Genomic DNA, 18,509 nt, shown 5'->3' with positions numbered 1-18,509 from the left:
GGAGGGAGAGACAGAGACTATAGGAACAGGAGGATTGTCAAAAGATCAGCTGGTGCCTAAGAGTCCAAATCGGTTTGAAAAGCTGAAGAAAAACAGATCTGATGATCTAGGAAGGTCGATTGATTCGGATCCTGAGGTTGTTCCGGTCATTGTGATCTGGAAGTCAGTGGTGTGAGAGCATCAGGCAATAGAACAGGTCAGCGGTCTGAGGTAGTTTGTGGTCAGTGTTCCACAATTTCCAGGTGAGCAGTGATCTGGGAGTGGCACTCTGTTGGGCACAGGTTCTCGAAGTGGTCTTGAGGAAGTTTCCAGGACTGCAGGGAGGATTGACAACCTGAAGTGTCCAATACTTCTAACAATGTGTTAGTAATGCTAACAGACTCTGTACTAATGCGTGCTCCTATAAATAATATCTAACCAGAATGTGCAGCTACAACAACATGCAAATCAGCATATCAAAATTTTTACTGTTTTACTCAGTGAAAAAGAGACAATCTCACTGTCAACCAACAAATATTGTAAAGGGACACAAAAGTCATTCTTGGCAAATAAAAGTACTGGCTCAATCAGAATGTTGGAAAGTACTTAATTCCATTAATAAATAAAATGATTTGTTCTAGCATACTGAAAAATCCCATGGGAGCCTTAAGTTTTAAATATGTAAGTAACACTGTTTTGCCACAGGGGGGCAGATAGTGCCAAAAGCAGAACAACCATTTACCAGAGATGTTCTTTCTTTCCCCTTATCTTATCCCTCTGATTTTTGACATTTCCTTTATCTTAATATTATTCACTCCTGAAACCTAAATGTTAAAGCAGACTCCATGAAGAAGTGTCTAAAATAAGTAAAATCAGGTTTTCTGAGCAATGATAGATTTAAAAAGACTTGTACATAAATTGCATTGTATTGTATCATCACGCCACTTGCACACTGCCATTGTTGTATAAAATGTAACATTCCTTCTTCCTTCCTAGAAAAAAAAAGGTTTGCCAAATACTTTTGTCCAGTACAGTCTGGTTTAGGCAAAGAGTTTTAGTAGCCAGAATTCAGGGGTCAGGCTGAAGAAAGGCAGTAGGTGACCATTCATTTTTAACCACCACTCAAATATTTTCAGGCAATCAGGGCTTGCCAGCTGTTAATTCCTATCTCTATTCCGTAAGCTCCCTCCAAAAAGCACTCCCTTTCCTTCAGAAGCTTGTTAAAAATCTGTCCCTTTAGCCATATTTTAGCCTGCTTGCCCCCACAATCATTTTTTTCCTCTCCCAATTTATAAACTGTTCAGAGAAATCCTTCGACACAAGAGCTACTATATAATCTATGATGTTGTTATTTTTGAAATAACATGGTTGGAAGTTACATGGCATTTCAATTAAGAGTTTAAATATTTATAATTTATGCTAATTTGTATTACTTTCTGTCCCCATGCCTATCGCACCTTAAACTTTCACTAAGTCCGCAGTCAAAAGTCCATGCAGATAGAAAATAAGTAATACTGAACTTTGATGCATTTTTTGACTAATAAGTGTCATTTTAGAAATAGAATGTATATCACAGACTATTAAATCTGGAGCTGTCTCCCCCAGTTGAGGCTGAGGGTCAATTGAAAATCTGAGAATTGCGACTGATAGATTTTTGTTAGGCAGGTGTTTTAGGGATACAGAGCCATGATGGGCAAATGGAGTTGAGATTCAGATCATGAAATAAATGAATAGTGTAACAAGCTTGATGGGCTGAATGGTCTATTCCTGTTCCTATACTCCTGTTGGTTTGTAAAAAAAAATAAACAAGTTGTAATCAGAGCTCAGTTGTACCAAAGTCAAGTTGACACATATAGTTCATTTTCCACAGCTTGCCTGTGCTCTGACCAATGTACTTTATGCTTTTCTCCTCATAATATTTAGTTTCAGAAAAATACAAAAATTATACTTGCAATATATTATGTATGGTTTTAAAAAGAGAGCAACTTTAGAATTAGAAATGTATGGAATAGTTTAGTGAGCCATCAGGGAGTTTTCAGAATAGTCACAGCTCTCGACTAGGCAACACAGACATATGGGGAAATGTGAGGAAGAACTTTTTTGTGCAGCGAGCGGTACTCACTGCCCACAAGAGCGATAGAAGCAAAGACAACCAATGATTTCAAAAGGAAAATGGATTTGTACTTGAAGTAAATAAACATGCAGGATAATGGGGAATAGAGTGCAGGTATGGGCCTGACTGGATTGCTGTACAGAGAACCAGCATACACTCAATGGACTGAATGGCCTCCTATTATGTTGTAAATGACTCATCACTTTTGAAACATCCTTGTTCCAAAAACTCTTATTTTGGAGCTGTCGTGTTGGCAACTGGGAAATTGCTTGCCAAAGTTGCTGCAACATTTGTTACAGTGGGGCCTTCCTGTTCTGTAAGGCTTTGTGGTGCATTGCCTTTAAAAGCCAAATCAAAGAAAGAGCTTTCTCAATTTTCTCTTTGATGTCACTGATTAGGATTTGATGCCTTAATAAACAGTGAGGTACAAATGGCCATTTTTCCTGGGTGACATTCCTCCTTCTCCTCCTCCTTCAGGTTCCATGCCCTAAGTGGACATTGGCAACCATGGATTTCCATTGAATTGGTCCATGATGATGCTTGGCAAAGTACTGTCATTGTTTGCCATTGTCTTCTGCAGTATGGCTGACCAGGAAACTCTCCTGCTATCAGGTATATGTGAAGGATTTACAGGCTGATAATCAACCTGTTTGGCCAGGTTGATTATACATTATGGAACATAATGTTCCAAATTATTAACACGCTTCCGTGGCCATCAAGTCCTGAAGTGGGACTTAAACCCAGAGCCAGGGACACTACCACTGCGGCACAGGCCTCCTTGTTTGATGTTAGATACTGAAGTTCAGCGAGCTACTTGGCTGTGGGAATCACCACAGCATCTCAGGCATCAACACAATTCTTTACAGTAGACATAGCTGGATTTGTAAGAAATTTGCTCTTATTTCCACTACTAAGTTCAGAAACACTGACACCAGTTGCGGGTCAACAGCCACCAGCTGAGAGCAGCTAACTCAGTACAAACCAGGGGCAAATCTGGCACCTTTTTAGTCTGAAGCCTTTAGCAACTGAACCACCAAGAAGCACATTTCTCCAGGCAGTATTTGCAAGAGCGCAAAGGTAATTTTTATCCCCAAGAACTATTGGTAATAGCTTTGCCAAACACTTTGCTGTGTCAGTGATGCCCTTTTAAGTATAATGCGACACATAAAAGTTACGTATTATGCACTCAGTGAGATGAACACACAAAGCTCACTCTATTTTTTTCTCCCAGTGGGAGAAAGAGAGAGTAGGAGAGATCAGGGCTTCAGTGGGTGTATGTGTGTGCAAGGACGTGAGGCAGCTTTCATTCAAGCATTTAAAACAACAGTGCTCCTGCTTTGAAAAGGAGACTTCAAACAGGATTATAGACAAAACTCTTAGACTGAGACAGACAGCTTCAGATTAGGGGAGAATACATCAGGGCTATTACTTACGGTAAGCAAATAAATTGATTCTGTTTGAAATAGTTATCCTGTTTCCCCAGGAACTGATATTTGTTGATGCAATAGTGAACTTCAGTTTTCTATTACTGCTGAAGTCTGATTGTGTAAACACATTTCAATGGCGTGATTTGATAGAGATTTTTATGTTTTTTTATTTATAAAATATTTGCCCTGTGAGATGTCATATTTAATTCCACTTTATAATGTTTATTTCAATTTTAAATGAAACCGAACAAACAGGTTTTAAGCGTAATTTTAAGTACGTCCAGAAACAGGAGCTGTACATTAGGTTGAAGAATAAGTATTTAATCCCCAGTCTCCTGACCCAGTGGCATGAGGTAGGAAGAAATCAATATTGGAAACAGGGGAAAATATGGATGGTGTTGCTGTGCATTCATCTAATCTCAGATTAAATTACATCAAAAATTTAAAAAATGAAAAGAACATTTTATACAATACCAGAGTATCCCTTCTATAGGATTCCAAATTACATTTAGTGAGGAACAGCATATCATGTAATTACTGAGCCAGCATCAGAATATTTGTTTTTATATTGTCTAACTGTTTGAAAATTCCCTTTTTTAAAAATTATTTTGAGGCCTTTGCTTTATGTAAAAAAAATAAGTTGCCTATATTTGTCGTAATTTCAGTCCACATTACGTGATGTTCCCACAGCTACTACTACACTTCTTTACTAAATCCACAGCCTAGGTGTACCAACGAAAAGCAAAATAACGATTAATTTAAACTTTAATTTATTTTAATTAATCCTATTTTGGAAAACGGATTTATATATATATAAAATGGCTGTTTGCAGGCATCCTCTGAACAGCAGAGAGAGAGAGAGCATATACACTTTATCAACCCGAGGGCTCACAACACTGGTGTTCAGGTATCTACACATTTCTAATCATCAATATATTGTAGCATTTTTCTTTAAAAAATTTTAAAAGTTTAAATTAATAAGTCATTAGCAATAACTTTTTAAATAATGTAAACATTTTTACAACCTCCAAATGTAGTATCATACAAGAAATCTTGAAATGATAAATGATTGTTTTTTGCTTTAAAAAAAGCTGTGTTTATATAGCTCCTTCCACAACCACCAGACTCCAATGAAGTATTTTGGAAGTGTAGTCACTGTTGTAATTTAGGAAACGTGGCAGCCAATTTGCACACAACAAGCTCCCACAAACAGCAATGTGATAATGACCAGATAATCCGTTTTTATGTGATGTCAACTAAGGGATAAATATTGACCAGAATCACTTCCCTGTTCTTCTTTGAAATAATGCATGGGATTTTTAACATCTACCTGAGAGGGCAGACAGGTTCTTGGTTTAATGTCTCATCTGAAAGACGGCACCTCTGACAGCGCAACATTCCTCAGTACCGCACTGAAGTGCCACCTTTGATTTTTGTGCTCAGGTCCTGGAGTGGGACTTAACCACAACAAGGCACGAGAGTGCTACTAACTGAGCCACAGCTGACATTATTATTAATGTTGCCTATTCTAAATGCATTTTTCACTTATGCAGAGGAATAATTAAGATACAGTACATGGATGTTTCATTCCAGCTCCTCATAACTTCAGAAAGCTTAGTTGGATTCAGCAATCTTTTGTTGAGTGAATGATTAATTATTGTTAAGCATTAAAGTCCTTAATTTTGAGTCTTCAGCAATCTTTCATTGAGTGAATGATTAATTATTGTTAAGCATTAAAGTCCTTAATTTTGAGTTTGTTTGTTTCTCCCAGTATTCAAACTTTAATTGAGAATTTGTGAGCTCTTTTCAACAATTATTAACAATTGAGATGCAACAGATACCTTGGTTCCATTGCTTAAAGAAATGCTAAAGTAGGCTTAACAAATTGGGTTGCTGTTGAATATGTTTCTGGAAGATAATTTATATTTATTGGATGTGCTGTGTCCATCAAATTTGGAGAGAAGGTAAACCCAACTTCATTACTGTCCAGTCCATTATGTGATACCATCAAAATGTCATTACAGAACAGGTGTGAGGGGCTAAAAGGCCCCAAAAAGGCCAAGTTTATATATAGCATTGGTTGGGTAACTGGATCCAAGGTGTATAGTTGAGCCATACTAATCAGGAAGAATCAAATAAAGATAAGGCACAAAAGAATTTAGAACTTATAAGAATTTCAGCCATTTAGGACTGAGATGAGGAGAAACTCTTCACTTAAAAGGTTGCAAATCTTAGGAATTCTCTACCCCAGAAAGGTGTGGATAATCAGTCACTGGGTATATTTAAGATAGAAGTCAACAGATATTGGGTAGTAAGGAGATGACAAAGGAGATAGAAATTAAGTTAAAGAGGAAAATGTGTGCTTACAACAGGTGTCAGACAGCAAAAACAATTGAGAACCAAGCTGAAACAGAAGGTTCAGAAGGGATGTGAAAAAAGCAAATACGAGAAGCAAAGAGGGATTATGAGAAAAGACTGGCAGCTAACGTAAAAGGAAATCCCAAAGTATTCTATAAGCACATCAATAGTAAAAGGGCGGTGAAAGGAGGAGTAGGGCCAATTATGGACCAAAATGGGGATTTTACACATAAAGGCAAGATGCATAGTTGAGGTGTTAAATGAATACTTTGCATCTGTCTTTACCTACAAGGCAGATGCTGCCCAGGCCATGGTGACAGAGGAGGAAACTCAGTCACTAGAAGGGTTTAAAATTGTTAAGGAGGAGATATTGGATGACCTGTCGGTACTTAAAGTTGATAAGGCACCGGGACCGGATGAGATGCATCCAAGAATATCAAAGGAAGTGAGAGTGGAAATTGCAGAGGCACTGGCAATAATCTTTCAATGTTTCCTCTATTCGGGGGAGGTGTCGGAGGACTGAAGAATTGCAAAAAATTGCACCCTTGTTTAAAAAAGGTTGTAAAGATCTGCCCTGCAATTACAGACCAGTCAGTTTTCGGTGGTGGGGAAACTTCTAGAAACAATTATTCGGGATAGAATTAATAGTCACTTGGAAAAATGTGGGTTGATTCGGAAGAGTCGGCATGGATTTATTAAAGGAAAATTATGCTTAACTAACTTGCTGAAATTTTTTGAAGAGGTAACAGAGATAGTTGATGAGGGCAAGGCCATTGATGTGGTGTATATGGACTTCCAAAAGGCACTCGATACAGTGCCACACAACAGACTTGTGAGGAAAGTTATAGGTCATGGAATAAAAGGGACAGTAGCAACGTGGATACAAAATTGGCTGAGTGATAGGAAACAGAGAGTAATGGTTAATGGGTATTTTTCGGGCAGGAAGAAGATTTGTAATGGAGCTCCCCAGGGGTCGATATTGGGACCCTTGCTTTTCCTGATATATATAAATGATCTAGATCTTGGTGTGCAGGGGACAATTTCAAAGTTTGCGGACAACATAAAAGTTGGGAGAATTGTAAACTGTGAGGAGGACAGTGTAGAACTTCAAAAGGACATTGGTGCAGTGAGCAAAAAAGTGACAGATGAAGTTCCATGTGGAGAAGTGTGAGGTGATACACTTTGGCACAAAGAACATGGAGAGGCAGTATGAAATAAAGAGTACTATTCTAAAGGGTGTGCAGGAGCAGAGATACTGGGTGTAAATGTACATAAGTCATTAAAGGTGGAAGGACAGGTAGAGAGAGATGTTTCTAAAGCATACAGTATTCTAGGCTTCATTAATAGGGGCATAGAGTACAAGAGCAGGGAGGTTATGATGAACTTTTATAAGGCACTGGTTAGACCTCAGCTGGAGTATTGTGTACAGCTCTGGGTGCTAAACTATAGGAAGGATGAAAACACATTGGAGTGCAGAAGAGGTTTACAAGAATGGTTCCAGGGATGAAGCACTTCAGTTATGAGGAAAGTTTGGAGAAGTTGGGACTGTTTTCCTTGGAGAGGAGAAGGTTAAGAGGATACTTGATAGAAGTTTTCAAAATCATGCGGGGTCTGGACAGAGTAGATAGGGAGAAACTGTTCCCGTTCATAAATGGATCGAGAACCAGAGGGCACAGTTTTAAAGTGTTTTGCAAAAGAAGCAAATGCAAGATGAGAAAAATCTTTTTCACATAGCAAGGAGTTAGGGTTTGAAATGTAATGCCTGGAGGTGTAATGGAGGCAGGTTCAATTGAGGCATTCAAGAGGGCACTGGATGATTATTTAAATAGAAACAACGTGCAGGGTTACAGGGAAAAGGCAAGAGATTGGCACGAAGTTAAAATGCTCAGAGAGCCAGTGCCAACATGATGGGCCAAATGGCCTCCTTCTACACCGTAACGATTCTGTGATTTAAAGGATATGGGGATAGTGCGGGAAGATGGAGTTGAAGTAGTGGATCTTTTTGATTGATAGAGCAGCTCACAGGACCAAAAGACCTACTCCAGCTCCCATTTTGTATGTTCTTAAAAAGGTCATTCGGCCCATCGTGCCTGTGCTGGCTCTTTGAAAGAGGCATCCAATTAGTTCCACTCTGCTTTTTCTTCATAGCTATGCAACTTTTTCCTCTTTCCTTTTTGAAATTTACCATTGAATCTGCTTCCGTGAACTTTTCAGGCAGAAAATCAGGAAGAAGCTTGGTTCGGTTGCTGATAAACAAACTCATTTCAGCATGGTGTCCCATGAGCCATAACACTCCTGTTGGGGAGAATCCAGAAAGGACGCTGAGGCAAAGTAGGATTGTGATTTGAATTAAAGAAGTAACTAAGATGGGATCTTATGAACATATGACAGGTAGCAAATGGGATAGAAAATCTAAATCGAGAATGCAGACTTCAAATGAAACAGTTACACACAGGATGGCACAGATTCAAAATGGCATAAGGCAAATTTAGGACTGTTTCCAAGAAAGTTTTTACTCACGCAAAGAGGGGCCAACACTTATAATAGCTTTCAGAGTGGATTAATTGAAGCAAATTTTGGGATCTTAAGAGACAGTTTGATCCTGTGATTGGGGATGGTAGATTCTTTCTCTAGGAGCTAGAATGAGTAGGGTGAACTTTCTGATCCTCATCTATGTTAATCTCACTGTTCACAAATTGAGAAAAGGATGAATCTGAAGCCCATCTTTTCCTTAATCCAGGTTTATTTTAAAGACTACAACATACTGGCACAAATTCCTCTTCTTCCCCCTACCCAAACTCTTTCGAGTTATCAACAGTCACAGATTGCAACTCTTTCAAGTACAATCACAGTTCTTGGTTTTCCAGGAGTGGGACATGAACCCACAACCCTCTGATTCAAAGGCGAGGGTGCTATGAACTGAGCCACAGCTGACACCTCCTTCCCCCTACCCAATGTGAACTGGTTTTTGTACACTTGTAATAAATCCCTAATCTTTACCCAATTGGTGACAGCTGCTCTTAATTGTATACTTAAAACATGCACTCCATTGCAGCATGATTCCAACATTAACAATTGACCTTATGAGAGGAAAGTAATTGTTAAGTGGTTGCTCCTGCTCAGTGTACCTGTGTAGATCCTGGATGCAGATAGACCTAGTCCCAATTAAGGCCAAGCAGTTTACTAATAATCACCATCCGAGCACACACCTTTAAGCGGTCCACTTAAAGGGAGTTACTAAGGGTAGCCACCACTTTTGAAACTATGTCGCAGCCTGAGTCACCAGCTCAGGGGAGAATGTAAAAAAAGGAAAGAAAACTGGGGGAGAAAAGTATAGGTAAGTGTCTGTCTCAAGGACATAATTCGTAGGACTGAGCCCTTTAATGCACAGCAGCTCAATGACTCACTCCATGAAGTGCATTATCTAATGAGTCCCATATGTCGGAGCATGTTGAGTTATTAGATAGCTGTCCTTTAATTGACATAGTAATCTCAAAGGTGAACAAAATTCACGGAAAAGTTAAAAATGACTTACCAATCTAACAAACTGAATTATTTAAAAGTGGAACAATGGATGTTATTGAATAACATGTGATTTGCCTTCTATTCACCTTACAGTAAAATGATTGCTGCACCAGGAAGTTGAATGTTATACTGAACCCTCTGGGATCAAGTCAGTCTTTTTCCATAACATTACATCAACATTATGCCTGTAAATAACAAAACTGTACTGTTTGTGCAGTTTAAATCGGACCCAGATACCCCTGTGATTAAAGGAGTTACGTGCCATTAAATCAAATCTATAATTCAAAGCAACTCCTCCAATTAAATGGGACTCATGGAGCTTTTTGCAAGAGACAAATAAGAAGCCATGACAAATATTTTTCTGTGTTTGCCAAATACTAAGAAATTAATGATGTAGTCCTGTCACATGCAATATTTACTCAATGCCATCCTGTCAAAAAATACGCAGCATTGTTCCTTGCCTTTGAGTCTGACTCTTTAACTTGTTACTTATCTATCAGAATATAAAACCATAATGTTCACTAATTATGGAATACAGAATTTATTATTTTTGAAGGATGAATACCCCATTTACTAGCCTAATTAAATCTCAAGTTTTTAACTTATGTTCTTACCTTTGTTAGAAAGCAAGAAATAGCAGCAGGAGTAGGCCATTTGACGCCCCCCAAGCCTGCTCCACCATTCAGTAAGATCAAGGCTGATCTCATTGTGGCCTTAACTCTACTTTCCTGCTTGTTTCCCATAACCCCTGACTCTCTTGATCAAAAATCTGCCTGACTTGGCCTTGAATACATTCAATGACCCAGCTTGCACTGCTCTCTGGGGTAGAGAATTCTAAGATTGATGGCCTTCTGAGATCGGAAATTCCGCCTAATCTCTCCTTAAATAGTAGTCAACTTAATTTGAAACGGTGTCCTCTAACATTAGGCTGGGATTTTCCGGTCCTCCGCCACCTCCCTCCTGCCGTGCAACACCACCCCCCTCCGCCCCAACCCTGGCCTCCCCCCCACAGGAGGGCATCATCACAGGTGGGACAGGAAAATTTGGAGAGCTGTTGTGGCTCTCCAAATTTTTCCATCCAGTCTGTGACAATACCCACTGATGTCGGGGCCAGAATACCCCACCCTATGCATTATACCCATTGAGATGTTGCCATCTTTTGTGGATCAAAATTGACAAAACTGATTATGTGTTATTTACTTAATAATACAAATCTTCCTTTGTATTTCAATCTCCATTCAAAGTCTGTTCACAATCAGGTATTTGGATAAATTAATCTGGTGTTTCCATTTCTCCAGTTTTTAATAAATCTCTTGTTTTGCCCATTTTTAAAAAAAACGTTTATGTGTACATCTTCAGAATGTCCAAAATGCCTCACAGCCAATAAAGTATTTTTGAAATGTGGTCATTCTCGTAACACAGCAGTGTGTTTGCACCCTCCCACAAACAGCAGAGAGATAAACGTCCAGAGATGTCCCACAAACAGCAGAGGTGTGTCCAGAGATGTCCCACAAACAGCAGAGATGTGTCCAGAGATGTCCCACAAACAGCAGAGATGTGTCCAGAGATGTCCCACAAACAGCAGAGATGTGTCCAGAGAGGTCCCACAAACAGCAGAGATGTGTCCAGAGAGGTCCCACAAACAGCAGAGATGTGTCCAGAGAGGTCCCACAAACAGCAGAGATGTGTCCAGAGAGGTCCCACAGACAGCAGAGATGTGTCCAGAGAGGTCCCACAAACAGCAGAGATGTGTCCAGAGAGGTCCCACAAACAGCAGAGATGTGTCCAGAGAGGTCCCACAAACAGCAGAGATGTGTCCAGAGAGGTCCCACAAACAGCAGAGATGTGTCCAGAGAGGTCCCACAAACAGCAGAGATGTGTCCAGAGAGGTCCCACAAACAACATTGAGATAAGTGTCCAGTGTGGTCTCACAAACAACAGAGAAGTAACCAGTAAGATCCCACCAACAGCCCTGAGATAAGTGACTAAATAATCTGTTTTAATGATGTTGGTTTGAGAATTAAACATTTTCCAGGACGCTAAAGAAACTTCCTTACTCTTCTTCAAATAGTGCACAGAATCTTTTACAGCTTCCTGAGAGGGCAGAACATCTCCTTCAAAACATGGCACCTCTGATGGTGCAGCACCCTTCCAACACTGCATAGGGGTATTTTCATTATTTTATACATAATATTTGTGTTTGTTTACATTTTTATGGCAGTGTTAATAGACACAAAATAAGTTGTATTTGTATATCACTGTTGACAGCTTCAGGATGTACCAAAGTGTTTCACTGCCAGTGAATTACTTTTGATGTGTAGCCACTGTTAAGTAGTCAAATGCAACAGCCAGTTTCCACCAAGTGGGGTCCCACAGACAATAATGAGATAAATGGTGAATTAATCAGTTATGGTGGTTTTGGATGAGAAATAAATGTTGGCCAGTGCATAAGGAGAACTCCCTCCTCTTCTTTGAAATGTTCTGTAACATCAGTTTAACATCTTGCCACCACATCCACAAACATTCACTCCCTCTACCACTGATGCACAGTAGCAGCAGCGTGTACCATCTACAAGATGCACTGCAGGAATTCGCCAAAGCTCCTTCGACAGCACCTTCCAAACCCACGAACACTATCACCTAGAAGGACAAGAGCAGCAGATAGATGGGAATACCACCACCTGGAAATTCCCCTCCAAGTCAGTCACCATCCTGATTTGGAAATATATCGCCGTTCCTTCACTGTCGCTGGGTCAAAATCCTGGAACTCCCTAACAGCACTGTCGGTGTACCTACATCACATGGACTGCAGTGGTTCAAGAAGGCAGCTTACCACCATCTTCTCAAGGGTAACTAGGGATGGGCAATAAAGGCTGGCCCAGCCAGCGAAGCCCACATCCCGTGAATGAATAAAAAAAAATAGCATCTCCAACAATGCAGCACTCCTTTAACATTGCACTTGAGTGTCAGCCTAGATTAGTAGCTCAAGATAGCTTGCATCCAATGTTGATTCACAGAACGTTTAGAGATCAGAAATGGCCCTTTTATCATTAACCCAGCACCTGTTTTTCTCCATAAACCACTTATTCTAATCTCAGTCCTTGCTTTTTCTGCAGGCACTTTAACATTCTTCTTCTTCAAGGAACTAGACCTTTTTTAAAAAAACTCATTTACTCCGTTTGTTTGGGATGAGGATTTTTGTGTGTTTGCGCTGGGGCCAGAGGGAGATGTTTTTGAGGCATTTGCTCCTAATTTTGGACATTGCGTCCAGAATCAGCCGGTAAAATGCTCTCCTCATGATTAATGAGTTTTTATTTCAACCTCCCATTTTCAGCTCGACACCTACCATTATACTCAGTAAACCGGAGAGGAGCCTCTCAGCAGATGTTCGTAGCAAGTCTGTCCGTGAGTGACTCCATAGATTTGGCACAGTTTGGCGGCCTTCTTGGTCTCAATGTCAATATGGAATTATGAATAATTTTAAAGTCAACGCAACCATGTTATTGAAATTAAAATAGTTGTTCAAGAATACAGATGATAAAAAACCTCTATAAAAGAAATAGGAGCAGGAATAGGCCATTCGGCCCCTCGAGTCTACCCATCAGTCAATAAGATCATGGCTGATCTGAGGTGGCTTTAACTCCAATTTCCTACCTGTTCCCCCATAATCCTTGACACCCTTGTCAATCAAAAATCTATCTAACTCAGCCTTAAATACATTCAATGACCCAGCCCCCACTGATCGTTGGGGGAGAGAATTCCAAACATAATGACCCTCTGAGAGAACAAATTCCACTTCATCTCTATCGTAAATGGGAGACCGCTTATTTGAAACTGTGCCCCCGGCTTTAGATTCCCCTGCGAGGGGAAACATCCTCTCAGCATCTACCCTGTCAAAGCTGCTCAGAATCTTACATATTTCATTAAGATCACCTCTCATTCTTCTAAACTCCAATGAGTATAGACCCATCCAGCTCAACCTTTCCTCATATGACAAACCCTTCCTCCCAAGAATCAACCTAGTGAAGCTTCTCTGAACTGCCTCCAATGTTGTCACTCCATAAGTAAGGTGACCAAAACTGCACCGATTCTTCTAGGTGATCTCACCAATGCCATGTACAGTTGTAGCAAGATTTACCTACCTTCATACTCCATCCCCCTTGCAATAAAGGTCGACATTCATTTGCCATCTTAATTACTTGCTGTACCTGCACGCTTTTTGTGATTCATGTACAAGGACACCCAGGTCCCTCTGCACTACAGCATTCTGCAGTCTCTCTCTATTTAAATAATATTCTGCTTTACTATTCTTCCTGCCAAAGTGGACGACCTTACATTTTCCCACATTACATTCCACCTGCCAAATTTTTGCCCACTCTATTAACCTAGCTATATCCCTCTGCAGACTCTTTGTATCCCCCTCATACATTTCTTACCTATCTTTGTATCATGAGCAAATTGCCCACAATTTTTGTCCCTCCATCCAAGTCATTAACATAGATCATAAATAGTTGAGGCCCCAGCGCTGATCCCTGCAGCACTCTTCAGGTTACAGTTTGTGAACTTAAAATGACCCATTTATCCTGACTCTGTTTCCTCTTAGTTAGCCGGTCCTCTATCCATGCTAATATATCACCCCCCAACACCATATGCTTTATCTTGTGTAGTGACTTTTTGTGTGATACCTTTGCGAATGCCTTTGGGAATTCCAAATACACTATATTTACTGGCAACAGCCCTTTATCCACCCTGTTTGTTACATCCTCAAAGAACTCTACAATATTTCACTTGGCTAAAACATTTATGGATGGATAACAAAGCTGCATGTTATAGACAGCATCTACATTTTTAAGTAGGTTATTAAATGAAATGAATACCAACAAGCATTTCACAATTTAACAGGAATAGATGGGAAGGATGTTGAGGTAGCGATTGAGGAGGGAGAGCATAAGGGATAGCAGGTGTCCATAATTTTTAACTTGGTAATTAAGTTAGCTGTTTTTGAAAACATCCCATTTTGGTGGCAGCATTTAAGGATTGTTTGTTAGACCCCATGTTGACCTGATTCAAAAGATAAGTTTTTGTGCTTATGGAAATGAATGTCAATATTGGATTGAGCACACAGTTTTTACTCCCAATGTTGCCATTAATCACTTTAGTGTCATCAAGTGGAGAAGGACGAGATACAACTTGGTAAAGGAGGCATCAAACAGGCGTTAGGTCCCGTATTTGCATATGTAAACCACCCAGGGCCTTTTTCCGGCCATGGTGGCCTCTTTTAATTAATAACCTACCAATATTGTGGACATCGCATTTCCAGCTCAAACTATGTGCACGTATGATATTGGATGTAAAAACGGCAGGTTCCATTCTTGAATGTTGACACTCCTCATTTCTATAAGCATAAAAAAACTCATCGTTTTTTTAAAAACCAGGAATACTTCACAATTTGGATGGGCAAACAAAATGCTTGCCTGTTTCAGGTAGGAGGCCATCCAAATGTGCAAATCAGTATCCTACCCTGTTGTAGGACTGATTGCAATTTGAAGTGCTAGGCGATGAGCTCTCTAACATTTGGTTCTTAAATAGACTCCTGGTTGGCTCCTCTGCAAAATGTCTCCACAGCTTTTCTTCCTACACTGGATGAGCAGAGACAGAGCACCTGTCTATGGTGCCCACAGCTCACTGGCTCCATTCACATGAAGGCTTACGGTCCTCCCAGCACTGGCGCTGGGGAGATAGTGTAATCAATCGCTCTCCTGACTTCACGCCTGTTTTCACAAGAGGTCAGAACTCAAAACTACACAATCTTTGGCAAATGAACCATGCTGAATATTTACATCTGTGCAGTCATAGTTCATTGTATTGCATTGTTTTGAAAATTATACTTGTTCCACTGTAATAATTCAATGATCAGAATTCGATGTTGAATGCAATTCTCTTTAGCCAGGCAGATCAGTAAATGAGAGGTAACTGTAACAGATCAAGATCAGCCTCGAGTGAAATAGCAGCTCATCAGTGCTGCTGAGAAGTTAACATTCTCTGTTCTCCCCACTTGAAGATGCTGAATATTGCAAGGGTCTGATTACATGAGCACCAACAACTCTGCACCACCTTGTCCTAGTGTACATTTGTCATTGACCCCAACCCCAGTGAATGGTGGCAGAAAATGCTGCCACAGGCTCATCAGAGCTCAGCTCCATTCTGTGCTCATCCAACATCAATATACAGATACTAAAGCAGAGGTAACTGGATGGCAGTCAAAAAATCCTAGTTGATTAATTTTCTCTCTCCCACATTGGTTCCACATCTATATCATCCAAGGACTGAATCAATGCGATCCTCAAGCCTGCTTTGGTATAGATCAATCCTATTTCATAGTTAACAAATTACCTTCTATATGCTGCTAAGCCCCAAGTATTAGATTTCTAATTGTTATGGTTTACAGGGTTCTTTGTGGAGTCTTGTATCTCATCCTAGCTATGGAGTAGATTATTATATACATATTGTAGAAATTTCTGTTTCCTAATCTTGCATATGCTGCATCTTGTGCTCTTTGAATCTTCACTGAGAATTCACTAATATTTCAGTCAAATGATCAATGTTTTGCTTAAATTGGTTCCATTGGGGATTTTGCCAGTAAGATTTAGATTCAAGACATCCATCTTCTAAACATTAATGATTCAACTTTCCTGTGGGTTGGTGGTAACCAGTTAGACAGTGAGTGTGTTTCTACCACATTTTATCCAAGAGAAGATGAGCAGGAGACTTAAGTGTCCAACACCAGGAGTGTGGTAGCACCACTACTGACTAAGCTGGCTGAGTCCCGAAGAACATATCTGCCAGACTGCGCCTGCGGCAGATGGTGAGTGAACCAACAAAAGGGAAAAACCTATTTGACTTCATCCTTACCAATTTACCTGTCGCAGATACATCTGCCCATGGCAATACTGGTAAGAGTGACCACCGCACAATCCTTATGAAGGTGAAGTCACATCTTCACACAAGGACACCCCTCATCATGCTGTGTGAAAGTGACATCATGCTAAAATGGGATAGAGTTAGAACAAATTTGGCTGCTCAAAACTGGCCATCCATGAGGTGCTATGGGCCATCAGCAGCAGCAGAATTGTATTCTACCACAATCTGTAATCTTATGGCCTGACATGTCCCTCACTCTACCATTACCATTAAGCCAGGGACCAACAATGGTTCAATGAAGAGTGTAGGAGGACATTCCAGGAGCAAAAGCAGGCTATCAAAAAATGATTTGCCAGCCTGATGAAGCTACAACACAGGACTTTATGCATGCCTAAAAGCGGAAGCATCATGTGACAGACAGAGCCAACAGATTAGATTAAAGTTTTCTAGTCCTGCCAAATCCAGTCATGAATGGTGGTGGATAGTTTTGTAGGAGGCTCCAAAAACATCCCCATTCTCAATGATGGTGGAGCCCAGCATGTCAGTGCAAAAGACAAGGTTGAAGCTTTTGCAACCATCTTCAGCCAGAAGTGCCCAGTGGATGATCCATCTCGGCCTCCTCCCATGGCCTCCACCATCATAGGTGCTAGTCTTCAGATTATTCAATTTATGACATGTGATATCAAGAAATGGCTGATGGCACCAGATACAGCAAAGGCTATGGGCCCTGACAACATCCCAGCAGTAGTACTGAAGGCTTGTGCTTCAGAACTAGTTGCACCCCTAGCCAATCTGTTCCAGTACAGCTACAACATTGGCATCTATCCAACAAAGTTTTCCCAGATATGTCCACAAAAAGCAAGACAAATCCAATTTGGCCAATTATGCCTCCATCAGCTTACTCTCAATCATCAGCAATGTGATGGAAGGTGAATCGACAGTACTGTCAAAAATCACTCAGCAACAATCTGTTCACCGATGCTTTTGTTCCACCAGGGCCTCTTGACTCTAGACCTCATTGCAGCTTTGATCCAAATATGGACAAAAGAGCTGAACTCAAGAGGTGAGGTGAGAGTGACTGCCCTTGACATCAAGGCAGCATTTGACCAAGTGAGGCATCAAAGAGCCCTAGCAAAATTGAAGTCAATGGGAATCGGGGAAAATTCCACAATGGTTGGAGTCATACTTAGCACAAAGGAGATAAATGGTTGCGGTTGTTGGAGGCCGATCATCTCAGTCCCAGGACACTGCGGCAGGAGTTCCTCTGGGTAGTGTCCTAGGCTCAACCATCTTCAGCTGCTTTATCAATGCAATATAAGGTCAGAAGTGGGATGTTCATTGATAATTGCAATTTCTCTGATACTGAAGCCATCCCTGTCCACAATGCAGCAAGACTTGCACAACATTCAGGCTTTGGGCTGATAAATGGCATGTATCATTTGTGCCACATAAGCACCAGCCAATGACCATCTCCAACAAGCAGAGAATCTAACCATTCCCTTGACATTCAATGGCATTACCACTACTGAATCCTCCAATCCAACATCCTGGGGAGTTACCACTGACCAGAAACTGAACTGGACCAGCCATATAAATAGTATGGCTACAATAGCAGGTCAGAAGCTGGACATTCTGTGGCAAGTAGCTCACCTCCTGAATCGCCAAATCTGTCCACCATCTACAAGTCTGGACTGTGATGACTGCGCAGTCCTGGATGAGTGCATCTTCAACAACAATCAAGAAGCTCAACACCATCCAGGAAAAAAACATGATTGGCACCCCATCCACCACCTTAAACATTCACTTCCTCCACCACCGGTCCACATTGGCAGCAGTGTGTACCATCTATAAGATGCACTGCAGCAACACGCCAAGACTCCTTCGACACCACCTTCCAAACCTGTGATCGCTACCACCTAGAAGGACAAGAACAGCATTGGAACACCGCCACCTGCAAGTTCCCCTCCAAGTCACACACTGTCCTGATTTGGAAATATAATCGTGTTCCTTTGTTGTCGCTGGGTCAAACCCGCTAAAAGCACTGTGGGTGTACCTACACCACATAGACTGCAGCAGTTCCATAAGATGGCTCATCACCAACTTCTCAAGGGCAATTAGGGATGGACAATAAATACTGGCTAAGCCAATGATGCTCACCTCCCAAGAACGAAGAAAAAAACGAATGG

This window comes from Cetorhinus maximus, chromosome 28 (assembly GCF_964194155.1).
Source record: "Cetorhinus maximus chromosome 28, sCetMax3.hap1.1, whole genome shotgun sequence".
In the NCBI taxonomy this organism is placed as follows: Eukaryota; Metazoa; Chordata; class Chondrichthyes; order Lamniformes; family Cetorhinidae; genus Cetorhinus; species Cetorhinus maximus.
This window is presented reverse-complemented; position numbering follows the sequence as displayed.